The sequence below is a fragment of the Dromaius novaehollandiae genome, chromosome 3, assembly GCF_036370855.1.
Source record: "Dromaius novaehollandiae isolate bDroNov1 chromosome 3, bDroNov1.hap1, whole genome shotgun sequence".
Taxonomy (NCBI): Eukaryota; Metazoa; Chordata; class Aves; order Casuariiformes; family Dromaiidae; genus Dromaius; species Dromaius novaehollandiae.
In genome coordinates, this window is record NC_088100.1 from 459138 (window position 1) to 467936 (window position 8799).

At 71.5% G+C, this 8799-nt stretch overlaps 5 non-coding genes across 5 annotated transcripts; 3 read left to right on the forward strand and 2 right to left on the reverse strand.

The window, feature by feature from the left end:
• The first annotated feature begins 559 nt into the window (after positions 1-559).
• Positions 560-723, forward strand: LOC135328035 (U1 spliceosomal RNA). The gene has a single exon (XR_010388761.1). It is a non-coding gene; the product is annotated as a U1 spliceosomal RNA (small nuclear RNA).
• Positions 724-1476: 753 nt separating this feature from the next.
• LOC135328046 (U1 spliceosomal RNA) lies at positions 1477-1640 on the reverse strand. Its single transcript, XR_010388772.1, has one exon. It is a non-coding gene; the product is annotated as a U1 spliceosomal RNA (small nuclear RNA).
• A 3921-nt stretch (positions 1641-5561) lies between these two features.
• LOC135328051 (U1 spliceosomal RNA) lies at positions 5562-5725 on the forward strand. The gene has a single exon (XR_010388776.1). It is a non-coding gene; the product is annotated as a U1 spliceosomal RNA (small nuclear RNA).
• A 1779-nt stretch (positions 5726-7504) lies between these two features.
• On the forward strand, positions 7505-7668 carry LOC135328052 (U1 spliceosomal RNA). The gene has a single exon (XR_010388778.1). It is a non-coding gene; the product is annotated as a U1 spliceosomal RNA (small nuclear RNA).
• Positions 7669-8343: 675 nt separating this feature from the next.
• Positions 8344-8507, reverse strand: LOC135328053 (U1 spliceosomal RNA). The gene has a single exon (XR_010388779.1). It is a non-coding gene; the product is annotated as a U1 spliceosomal RNA (small nuclear RNA).
• Between the last annotated feature and the right edge of the window lie 292 nt (positions 8508-8799).

An 8799-nucleotide genomic window follows, 5' to 3' on the forward strand; every position in this document is an offset into this window, starting at 1 on the left:
CGCGGCACGCCGGGACACGGGCGCGGGGGGCGGGGCGAGGGCGGGGCGTGGAGCCGGCGGGGATGTGTCTATGCAGATGAGGGCGCGCGGCACGCCGGGACACGGGCGCGGGAGGCGGGGCCGAGCCGGGGGCGGGGCGTGGAGCGGGCGGGGCGTGTCTATGCAGATGAGGGCGCGCGGCACGCCGGGACACGGGCGCGGGGGGCGGGGCCGAGCCGGGGGCGGGGCGGAGGAGCGGGCGGGGCGTGTCTATGCAGATGAGGGCGCGCGGCACGCCGGGACACGGGCGCCGGGGGCGGGGCCGAGGCGGGGGCGGGGCGTGGAGCGGGCGGGGCGTGTCTATGCAGATGAGGGCGCGCGGCACGCCGGGACACGGGCGCGGCGGCGGCGGGGCGGCGGGCGCGGGCGGCGGCGCGCGGCGGGGGCGCGGGCGGGGCCTGGGGCGGCGTCGGGGCGTCGGGGGCGGGCGCGGCGGGGGCTGTTCGGGATGTGCGTGCGGTGTGCGTGCGGTGCGGGGCGGTGTGGGTGTGTCGGGGCGGGGTGGGTCGGGGTCGGGGGCATACTTACCTGGCAGGGGAGACACCATGATCAGGCAGGTGGTTTTCCCAGGGCGAGGCTCGTCCCTTGCACTCCGGGCGTGCTGACCCCTGCGATTTCCCCAAATGCGGGAAACTCGACTGCATAATTTGTGGTAGTGGGGGACTGCGTTCGCGCTCTCCCCTGGCTTGGCTGGTTCAAAGGCAGAGGTGTTTTTCCGCTCTGGTGCTGCGGTATGTCCCCAGCATCGCTGCTCCCATGTCCCCAGCATCACTCTGCAGCATGTCCCGACATTGGTAACATGTCCCTAGTATCGCTCCCCAGCATGTCCCCAACATCGCTCCCATATCCCCACCGCTGCTCCATGCGATCCTGGGGACACGGGAGCAGCGCTGGGGACATGGGAGCGGTCCTGGGGACATATCAGCGATGCTGGGGACATGGGAGCAGCGCTGGGGACATATCAGCGATGCTGGGGACATGGGAGCGGTGCTGGGGACACGGGAGCGGTGCTGGGGACACGCCGTGGGACCGGGCTGCGGAGGGAGCAGGGTGCCGCTGCCCGGCCCCGGGAGCAGCCGCCGCAGAGGGGCCGCTCCGAGCGCGGCGGGACCCGACGCGGCTCCGCTGCCCGCAGGGGCGCAGCCCGGAGCAGCCCGGGGGGGAAAATCCCACGCGATCGGGCCCGAGCGGCAACGCGGCTGCGCTGCTGCCTGCGCCGGGATCTGGCCTCGGAGATGCGCCCTGCTCCCCCCCCAGCCCGGTCCCACGGCGTGTCCCCAGCACCGCTCCCGTGTCCCCAGCATCGCATGGAGCAGTGGCACAGATACGGGAGCGGTGCTGGGGACGCGGGAGCGATGCTAGGGACATGGGAGCAACGCTGCGGACTAGCCGCAGCACCCGAGTGGAATAATACATCTGCCTTTGAACCAGCCAAGCCAGGGGAGAGCGCGAACGCAGTCCCCCACTACCACAAATTATGCAGTCGAGTTTCCCGCATTTGGGGAAATCGCAGGGGTCAGCACGCCCGGAGTGCAAGGGACGAGCCTCGCCCTGGGAAAACCACCTGCCTGATCATGGTGTCTCCCCTGCCAGGTAAGTATGCCCCCGACCCACCCCGCCCCGACACACCCACACCGCCCCGCACCGCACGCACACCGCACGCACGCCCCGAACAGCCCCCGCCGCGCCCGCCCCCGACGCCCCGACGCCGCCCCAGGCCCCGCCCGCGCCCCCGCCGCGCGCCGCCGCCCGCGCCCGCCGCCCCGCCGCCGCCGCGCCCGTGTCCCGGCGTGCCGCGCGCCCTCGTCTGCATAGACACGCCCCGCCCGCTCCACGCCCCGCCCCCGGCTCCGCCCCGCCCCCCGCGCCCGTGTCCCGGCGTGCCGCGCGCCCTCATCTGCATAGACACGCCCCGCCCGCTCCTCCGCCCCGCCCCCGGCTCCGCCCCGCCTCCCGCGCCCGTGTCCCGGCGTGCCGCGCGCCCTCATCTGCATAGACACGCCCCGCCCGCTCCACGCCCCGCCCCCGGCTCGGCCCCGCCCCCCGCGCCCGTGTCCCGGCGGCTCCAGGGTGGCTGCTGGGCCCAGCCGGTGTCCCGGGGCGGTAACTCGGATCATAAACAGTTAGAACATGTCGCTGGTGCTGTTACAATGCAACCCTGAGAAGCTCGGGAAGAATGTCTGAAGCAGGTAGATTTGGATAACTTCTGTCTTAGATAGAATTTGCTTAGCAGGAGTAGCTAAATTTGCTGAAGCCTTAGGCCGCGCTCCTAGTTCGGTGAGAAAGGGCCCCAGAGCTGGTGCAGGCTGGAAAGATGAGGGAGTTACAAGCAGTCTGCAGTCCTGTGCCCCACTCTCCGGAAGGGAGGATGCCAAGGCTGAGAAATAAGGCCTGCTTGGGCGCCAGGACCTTGGGGAGCAAAGCCTCCTCTCACTGCTGAATCAGTGTTAATTAAGGGGTCTGGATTATGTCCTCTTCCTCAGGACCTTGGGAGATAACAGCTACTGACCCAGCTGGGGCAGTGTTAACTGATCAGGACCTTGAGGAGCAGGGCTGGGACCCGGGGAATGGAGCAATCACTAACCAATCAGTGTAAAAGGGAAAGTCGCAAATCTGGCAATTTGTGTGTATAAATGCTACTTGAAAAGTGGGGGGGGTGTTGATTTGTGGGAAACCACCCAGCACCCAGGCTTGCGCAACTCTGAAATAAATAAGCAAATGTCTCTCCTGAGTGTGTGATTATTGGCTTATTGCACACCGGGCAACGAATCCGCTTTTCGGACAACAAGGCCACCCGACCCACGGGGGTTCTGCTTCTCCGTGGCCCTGTTTCGTGTGACGTTGCGGTCTCGTCGCTCTGCAAACCCCCCTGTCCACACCCGCCACGGCTCACAGACGGGGACGGCCGGTGACCGGCACCCCACCGCGGGGGTCGTGGGGGGGACGCGGGAGCGTGCGGAGGAGGCGGGATGGGACCCAGCCCGGCTGTCCCGGGAGGGACGAGGGACGGCGTACGCTGCCCTGCGCGCCTGCTCTGCTGCAGCCCCGAGCTCGGCACGCTCCCGCGGCTATAGCGGCGCACGACCGCTTCGCGGCCGCGACGTAACCCTGCTTACGGCGCAGGCGCCCGTCGCGTCGCAGCCTCTCCGTTGCCCTCCCCGGTCCCTCGCCACGGACCGAGGACGCCTCGGGGCCGGGGGTGCACTCGCCCTGCGAGCGAGCGTCGCGGCCCGAAAGGAGTCGTTCGGGACGACCTCCCTCCCCTGGGGACCAGCGACCAAGTGCGGGACGCCCTTGGACTGAATCAAGGTGAAACGACACCAGCCAGCCAGTTGGATGAGTTGTTAACAGAAGAGACGAGGCCTGTGGTTTGCAGCGATAACTCAATGGCGATTACGTCAGCTAGAGAAACAAGTCCCGGGCCGCACGTTTTGATCAGATCTTGTCGACTTTCATCGAGAGAGAGAGAGAGAGAGAGAGAGAGAGAGAGAAATCACCAGCGTGGATCCAGGAGCGTCCCGTTGGTCCTCTTCACCCTGGATGTCTTGGAGCCAGATCGAAGCGAATTAAATAAATCAATGTTAATGGCGCGCGTGCCGTAATTACAGCTCGAGCCGGGTGCCTCCGAGGGGGGCCCCGCACAAAGCCGCCCCGGGCAGTTACGACTTTCCCGTGGAAGCTCTCCGCCCCTCGCGCTGGTTCGGACCAGCAGCACTACTCAGCCCTGGGGTCTCCTGCTCCTCACCGGGTCCCACCGCCGTCCCCGGGCAGGCCGCGTCTCTCCTTGTCCTCGCTGCGGCGGTTTCTGCTGACGGACGCGTCCTCGTCCCATTGGTCCCGCCGCTGCCTCCCGTGGTCCTGACGAGGAGGAGGAGGAGGAGGAGGAGGAGGAGGAGGAGGAGGAGGAGGAGGCGATTCCCGAGCCAGCAGCTCGCCCTGCCCCGCAGCGGGAGCAGCTCCGCGTCCCAGGTCCCGCCGCCCGGCGCAGCCCTTGCTCCAAGCCGGGACCTGCTCCGTGCGGGGCGCGAGGCACCGGGGCGCAGGCGGCGGGGGGCTCCCGTCTCTGCAGCCCGCAGCACCGCGGGGGCCTTCGACCGGGGGCGAAGGGGCCTCCCGTGCCCCAGCGCGGCCTGCGGCTGCAGCACGCCCAGCTGCTCCTGCGGAGCCGGGTTTGCACCAGCTCTGCTGAGCGGCTGCCTCCAGGCAGCGGCAGCTCCGTAGCGTCCTTGACAGCAGGGCCGCGCTCGACCACCCCCGAAAGGGCCTGGGGATCGGGAGCGGTGCCGAGGCCTGGAGGAAGCCAGCGTCCCCCCCGCCCTCGCAGAGGGCGACGAGCAGGAGCCGGGCAGCCGCGGGGCACCGCCCCCCCCCCCCCCCGGCCCCGCAGAGCTCCCGCAGCAGCTCGTCGCGGGCTCCGTCTCCCGGCACGTGGAGGAGAAGAGGGTGGTCGGGAGCAGCCAGCCCGGACTCACGGATCGCCGCTCCTCGAGCCCGTCGTCCCCGGGGGGGCGAAGCCCTGCTGCGGGGGGGCACGGCGAGCCGTGAGCGTCGGCTCCGACCCCGGCGCCCGCAGCCCCTCGCGGCACAGCGCGGGGCCCGGCGCGGTACGCGGTGTGGAGCCCCGGGTGCGTCCTGTGGGACCCCCAAGGGACGCGGAGCCTCCCGGGGACCCGCTGGCGGGACACGTAGCGCGGGGCTGGGCCGAGGGTCCGGGCTCACCCGGGTCTCGCACCTCCCGCGCCGGCCCCGGGCCGGGAGAGCTCCCTGCGCCCGCGCCGCGACCGGGGCCGGGCGGGAGAGCAGCAGCCGCCGCCCCCAGCGCGGGGCCCGTCGCGGCCCGGGCGGCTGTTGGCACCTGCGGGGCCGGTGGGAGACCCGCTGCCGCCCCCCTCCGCGGGGGGGCCGGGCCGGGGCGGGGCGTGGAGCGGGAGGGGCGTGTCTATGCAGATGAGGGCGCGCGGCACGCCGGGACACGGGCGCGGGGGACGGGGCCGAGGCGGGGGCGGGGCGTGGAGCGGGCGGGGCGTGTCTATGCAGATGAGGGCGCGCGGCACGCCGGGACACGGGCGCGGCGGCGGCGGGGCGGAGCCGGGGGCGGGGCGTGGAGCAGGCGGGGCGTGTCTATGCAGATGAGGGCGCGCGGCACGCCGGGACACGGGCGCGGGAGGCGGGGCGGAGCCGGGGGCGGGGCGGAGGAGCGGGCGGGGCGTGTCTATGCAGATGAGGGCGCGCGGCACGCCGGGACACGGGCGCGGGGGGCGGGGCGGAGCCGGGGGCGGGGCGTGGAGCGGGCGGGGCGTGTCTATGCAGACGAGGGCGCGCGGCACGCCGGGACACGGGCGCGGCGGCGGCGGGGCGGCGGGCGCGGGCGGCGGCGCGCGGCGGGGGCGCGGGCGGGGCCTGGGGCGGCGTCGGGGCGTCGGGGGCGGGCGCGGCGGGGGCTGTTCGGGGCGTGCGTGCGGTGTGCGTGCGGTGCGGGGCGGTGTGGGTGTGTCGGGGCGGGGTGGGTCGGGGGCGGGGGCATACTTACCTGGCAGGGGAGACACCATGATCAGGCAGGTGGTTTTCCCAGGGCGAGGCTCGTCCCTTGCACTCCGGGCGTGCTGACCCCTGCGATTTCCCCAAATGCGGGAAACTCGACTGCATAATTTGTGGTAGTGGGGGACTGCGTTCGCGCTCTCCCCTGGCTTGGCTGGTTCAAAGGCAGATGTGTTTTTCCACTGTGATGCTGCGGCTTGTCCGCACTGCTGCTCCCATGTCTCTAGCATCGCTCCCATGTGCGGTCACCACTGCCTTGTCCCCAGCACCGCTCCCATATCCCCAGCGCTGCTTCCCGTGTCCCAAGCACCGGTCTCCGGCATGTCCCCAGCGCTGCTCCCATGTCCCCAGCATCGTCGCACCCCAGCATGTCCCCAGCATTGCTCGCATATCCCCACCACTGCTCCATGCGATGCTGGGGACGTGGCAGCGGTGCTGGGGACAGACCGTAGAACCACGCTAAGAAAGCACATCTGCTATTGAACCGCTCAAGCCAGGGGAGAGCGCGAACGCAGTCCCCCACTACTGCCCGTCTCTGCACCCCCCTCGAGGCCCCTGGCTGTGCTGCCCGCGGGCCCCCGCTGCCCCACCCCCCTCCTCCCACCCTGGGGCCAGCAGCAAACGCGTGGGGGGGGGCACTGCCCCACCACCGAGGCCATTCAGGAAGCAGCTGAGCAAGACTGGACCCCGTATCGGCCCCCGGTGCGGGGCACTGCTGGCTATGGGCCTCCAGCTGCCCTGCTGAGCCCCCCCTTAGTGCATGTGTGCATGCACGCATTTGTGAGCACATGTGTGAGTGCATCCGTGTGCGCATGTGTGGGTGCCCATCCGCATGTGCATGTGAACCCCCATGTGCATGCGTGAGTGCACGTGGGTGTGCATCTGTGTATGCAGGTGTGTTCATCTGTGCGTGCATCCGCGTGTGCTTGTGCATCCGTGTGTGCCTCTTTGTGTGTGTGTGTGTGTGTGTGTGTGTGTGTGTGTGTGTGTGTGCATGTGTTTGCCCATCCACGTGTGCAACTTTGAGGGCGTGTGCGTGTGCCCGCGTGTGCATGTGGGTGCCCATCCGCATGTGCATGTCTGAGCACATGTGCGTGTGAATCTGTGCATGTGTGAGTGCATCTGCGTGTGCATGTGTGCATTCACCCGTGTGTGAATCGGTGTGTGCAGGTGTGAGCACGTGTGCGTGTGCACCCCCGTGTCCCTGTGCACGTGCACGTGCGTGTGCACCGCGCGGCGATGCCCGTAGGCGCGTGCGAGGCCCCAGGGCAGAGCCGGGGGCTCCCGGGGCGCTGCCGCGGGGGCGGGGCCGAGCCGGGGGCGGGGCGCGGGGCAGGCGGGGCGTGTCTATGCAGATGAGGGCGCGCGGCACGCCGGGACACGGGCGCGGGAGGCGGGGCCGAGCCGGGGCGGGGCGTGGAGCAGGCGGGGCGTGTCTATGCAGATGAGGGCGCGCGGCACGCCGGGACACGGGCGCGGGGGGCGGGGCCGAGCCGGGGGCGGGGCGTGGAGCAGGCGGGGCGTGTCTATGCAGATAAGGGCGCGCGGCACGCCGGGACACGGGCGCGGGGGGCGGGGCGGAGCCGGGGGCGGGGCGGAGGAGCGGGCGGGGCGTGTCTATGCAGATAAGGGCGCGCGGCACGCCGGGACACGGGCGCGGGAGGCGGGGCCGAGGCGGGGGCGGGGCGTGGAGCGGGCGGGGCGTGTCTATGCAGATGAGGGCGCGCGGCACGCCGGGACACGGGCGCGGCGGCGGCGGGGCGGCGGGCGCGGGCGGCGGCGCGCGGCGGGGGCGCGGGCGGGGCCTGGGGCGGCGTCGGGGCGGCGGGGGCGGGCGCGGCGGGGGCTGTTCGGGGCGGGCGTGCGGTGTGCGTGCGGTGCGGGGCGGTGTGGGTGTGTCGGGGCGGGGTGGGTCGGGGTCGGGGGCATACTTACCTGGCAGGGGAGACACCATGATCAGGCAGGTGGTTTTCCCAGGGCGAGGCTCGTCCCTTGCACTCCGGGCGTGCTGACCCCTGCGATTTCCCCAAATGCGGGAAACTCGACTGCATAATTTGTGGTAGTGGGGGACTGCGTTCGCGCTCTCCCCTGGCTTGGCTGGTTCAAAGGCAGAGGTGTTTCTCCACTCTGGTGCTGCGGTATGTCCCCAGCATCGCTCCCATGTTCCCGGCGCTGCTCCGATATCCCCAGCTTTGTTGCTCCCCATCATGTCCCCAGCATCTCTCCCATGTCCCCAACATTGCTCCCATGTCCCCACCACTGCTCCATGCGATCCTGGGGACACGGGAGCAGCGCTGGGGACACGGGAGCGGTGCTGGGGACACGGGAGCGGTGCTGGGCACACACCGTGGGACCGGGCTGCGGAGGGAGCAGGGTGCCGCTGCCCGGCCCCGGGAGCAGCCGCCGCAGAGGGGCCGCTCCGAGCGCGGCGGGACCCGACGCGGCTCCGCTGCCCGCAGGGGCGCAGCCCGGAGCAGCCCGGGGGGGGGGAAATCCCACGCGAACCGGCCCGAGCCGCAACGCGGCTGCGCTGCTGCCTGCGCCGGGATCTGGCCTCGGAGATGCGCCCTGCTCCCCCCGACCGCGGTCCCACGGCGTGTCCCCAGCACCGCTCCCACGTCCCCAGCATCGCATGGAGCAGTGGCACAGATACGGGAAGCAGCGCTGGGGACATGGGAGAGATGCTGGGGACATGGGAGCCGCGATGCTGGGGACATACCGCAGCACCAGAGTGGAGAAACACCTCTGCCTTTGAACCAGCCAAGCCAGGGGAGAGCGCGAACGCAGTCCCCCACTACCACAAATTATGCAGTCGAGTTTCCCGCATTTGGGGAAATCGCAGGGGTCAGCACGCCCGGAGTGCAAGGGACGAGCCTCGCCCTGGGAAAACCACCTGCCTGATCATGGTGTCTCCCCTGCCAGGTAAGTATGCCCCCGCCCCCGACCCACCCCGCCCCGACACACCCACACCGCCCCGCACCGCACGCACACCGCACGCACGCCCCGAACAGCCCCCGCCGCGCCCGCCCCCGCCGCCCCGACGCCGCCCCAGGCCCCGCCCGCGCCCCCGCCGCGCGCCGCCGCCCGCGCCCGCCGCCCCGCCGCCGCCGCGCCCGTGTCCCGGCGTGCCGCGCGCCCTCATCTGCATAGACTCGCCCCGCCCGCTCCTCCGGTCCGCCCCCGGCTCGGCCCCGCCCCCGCGCCCGTGTCCCGGCGTGCCGC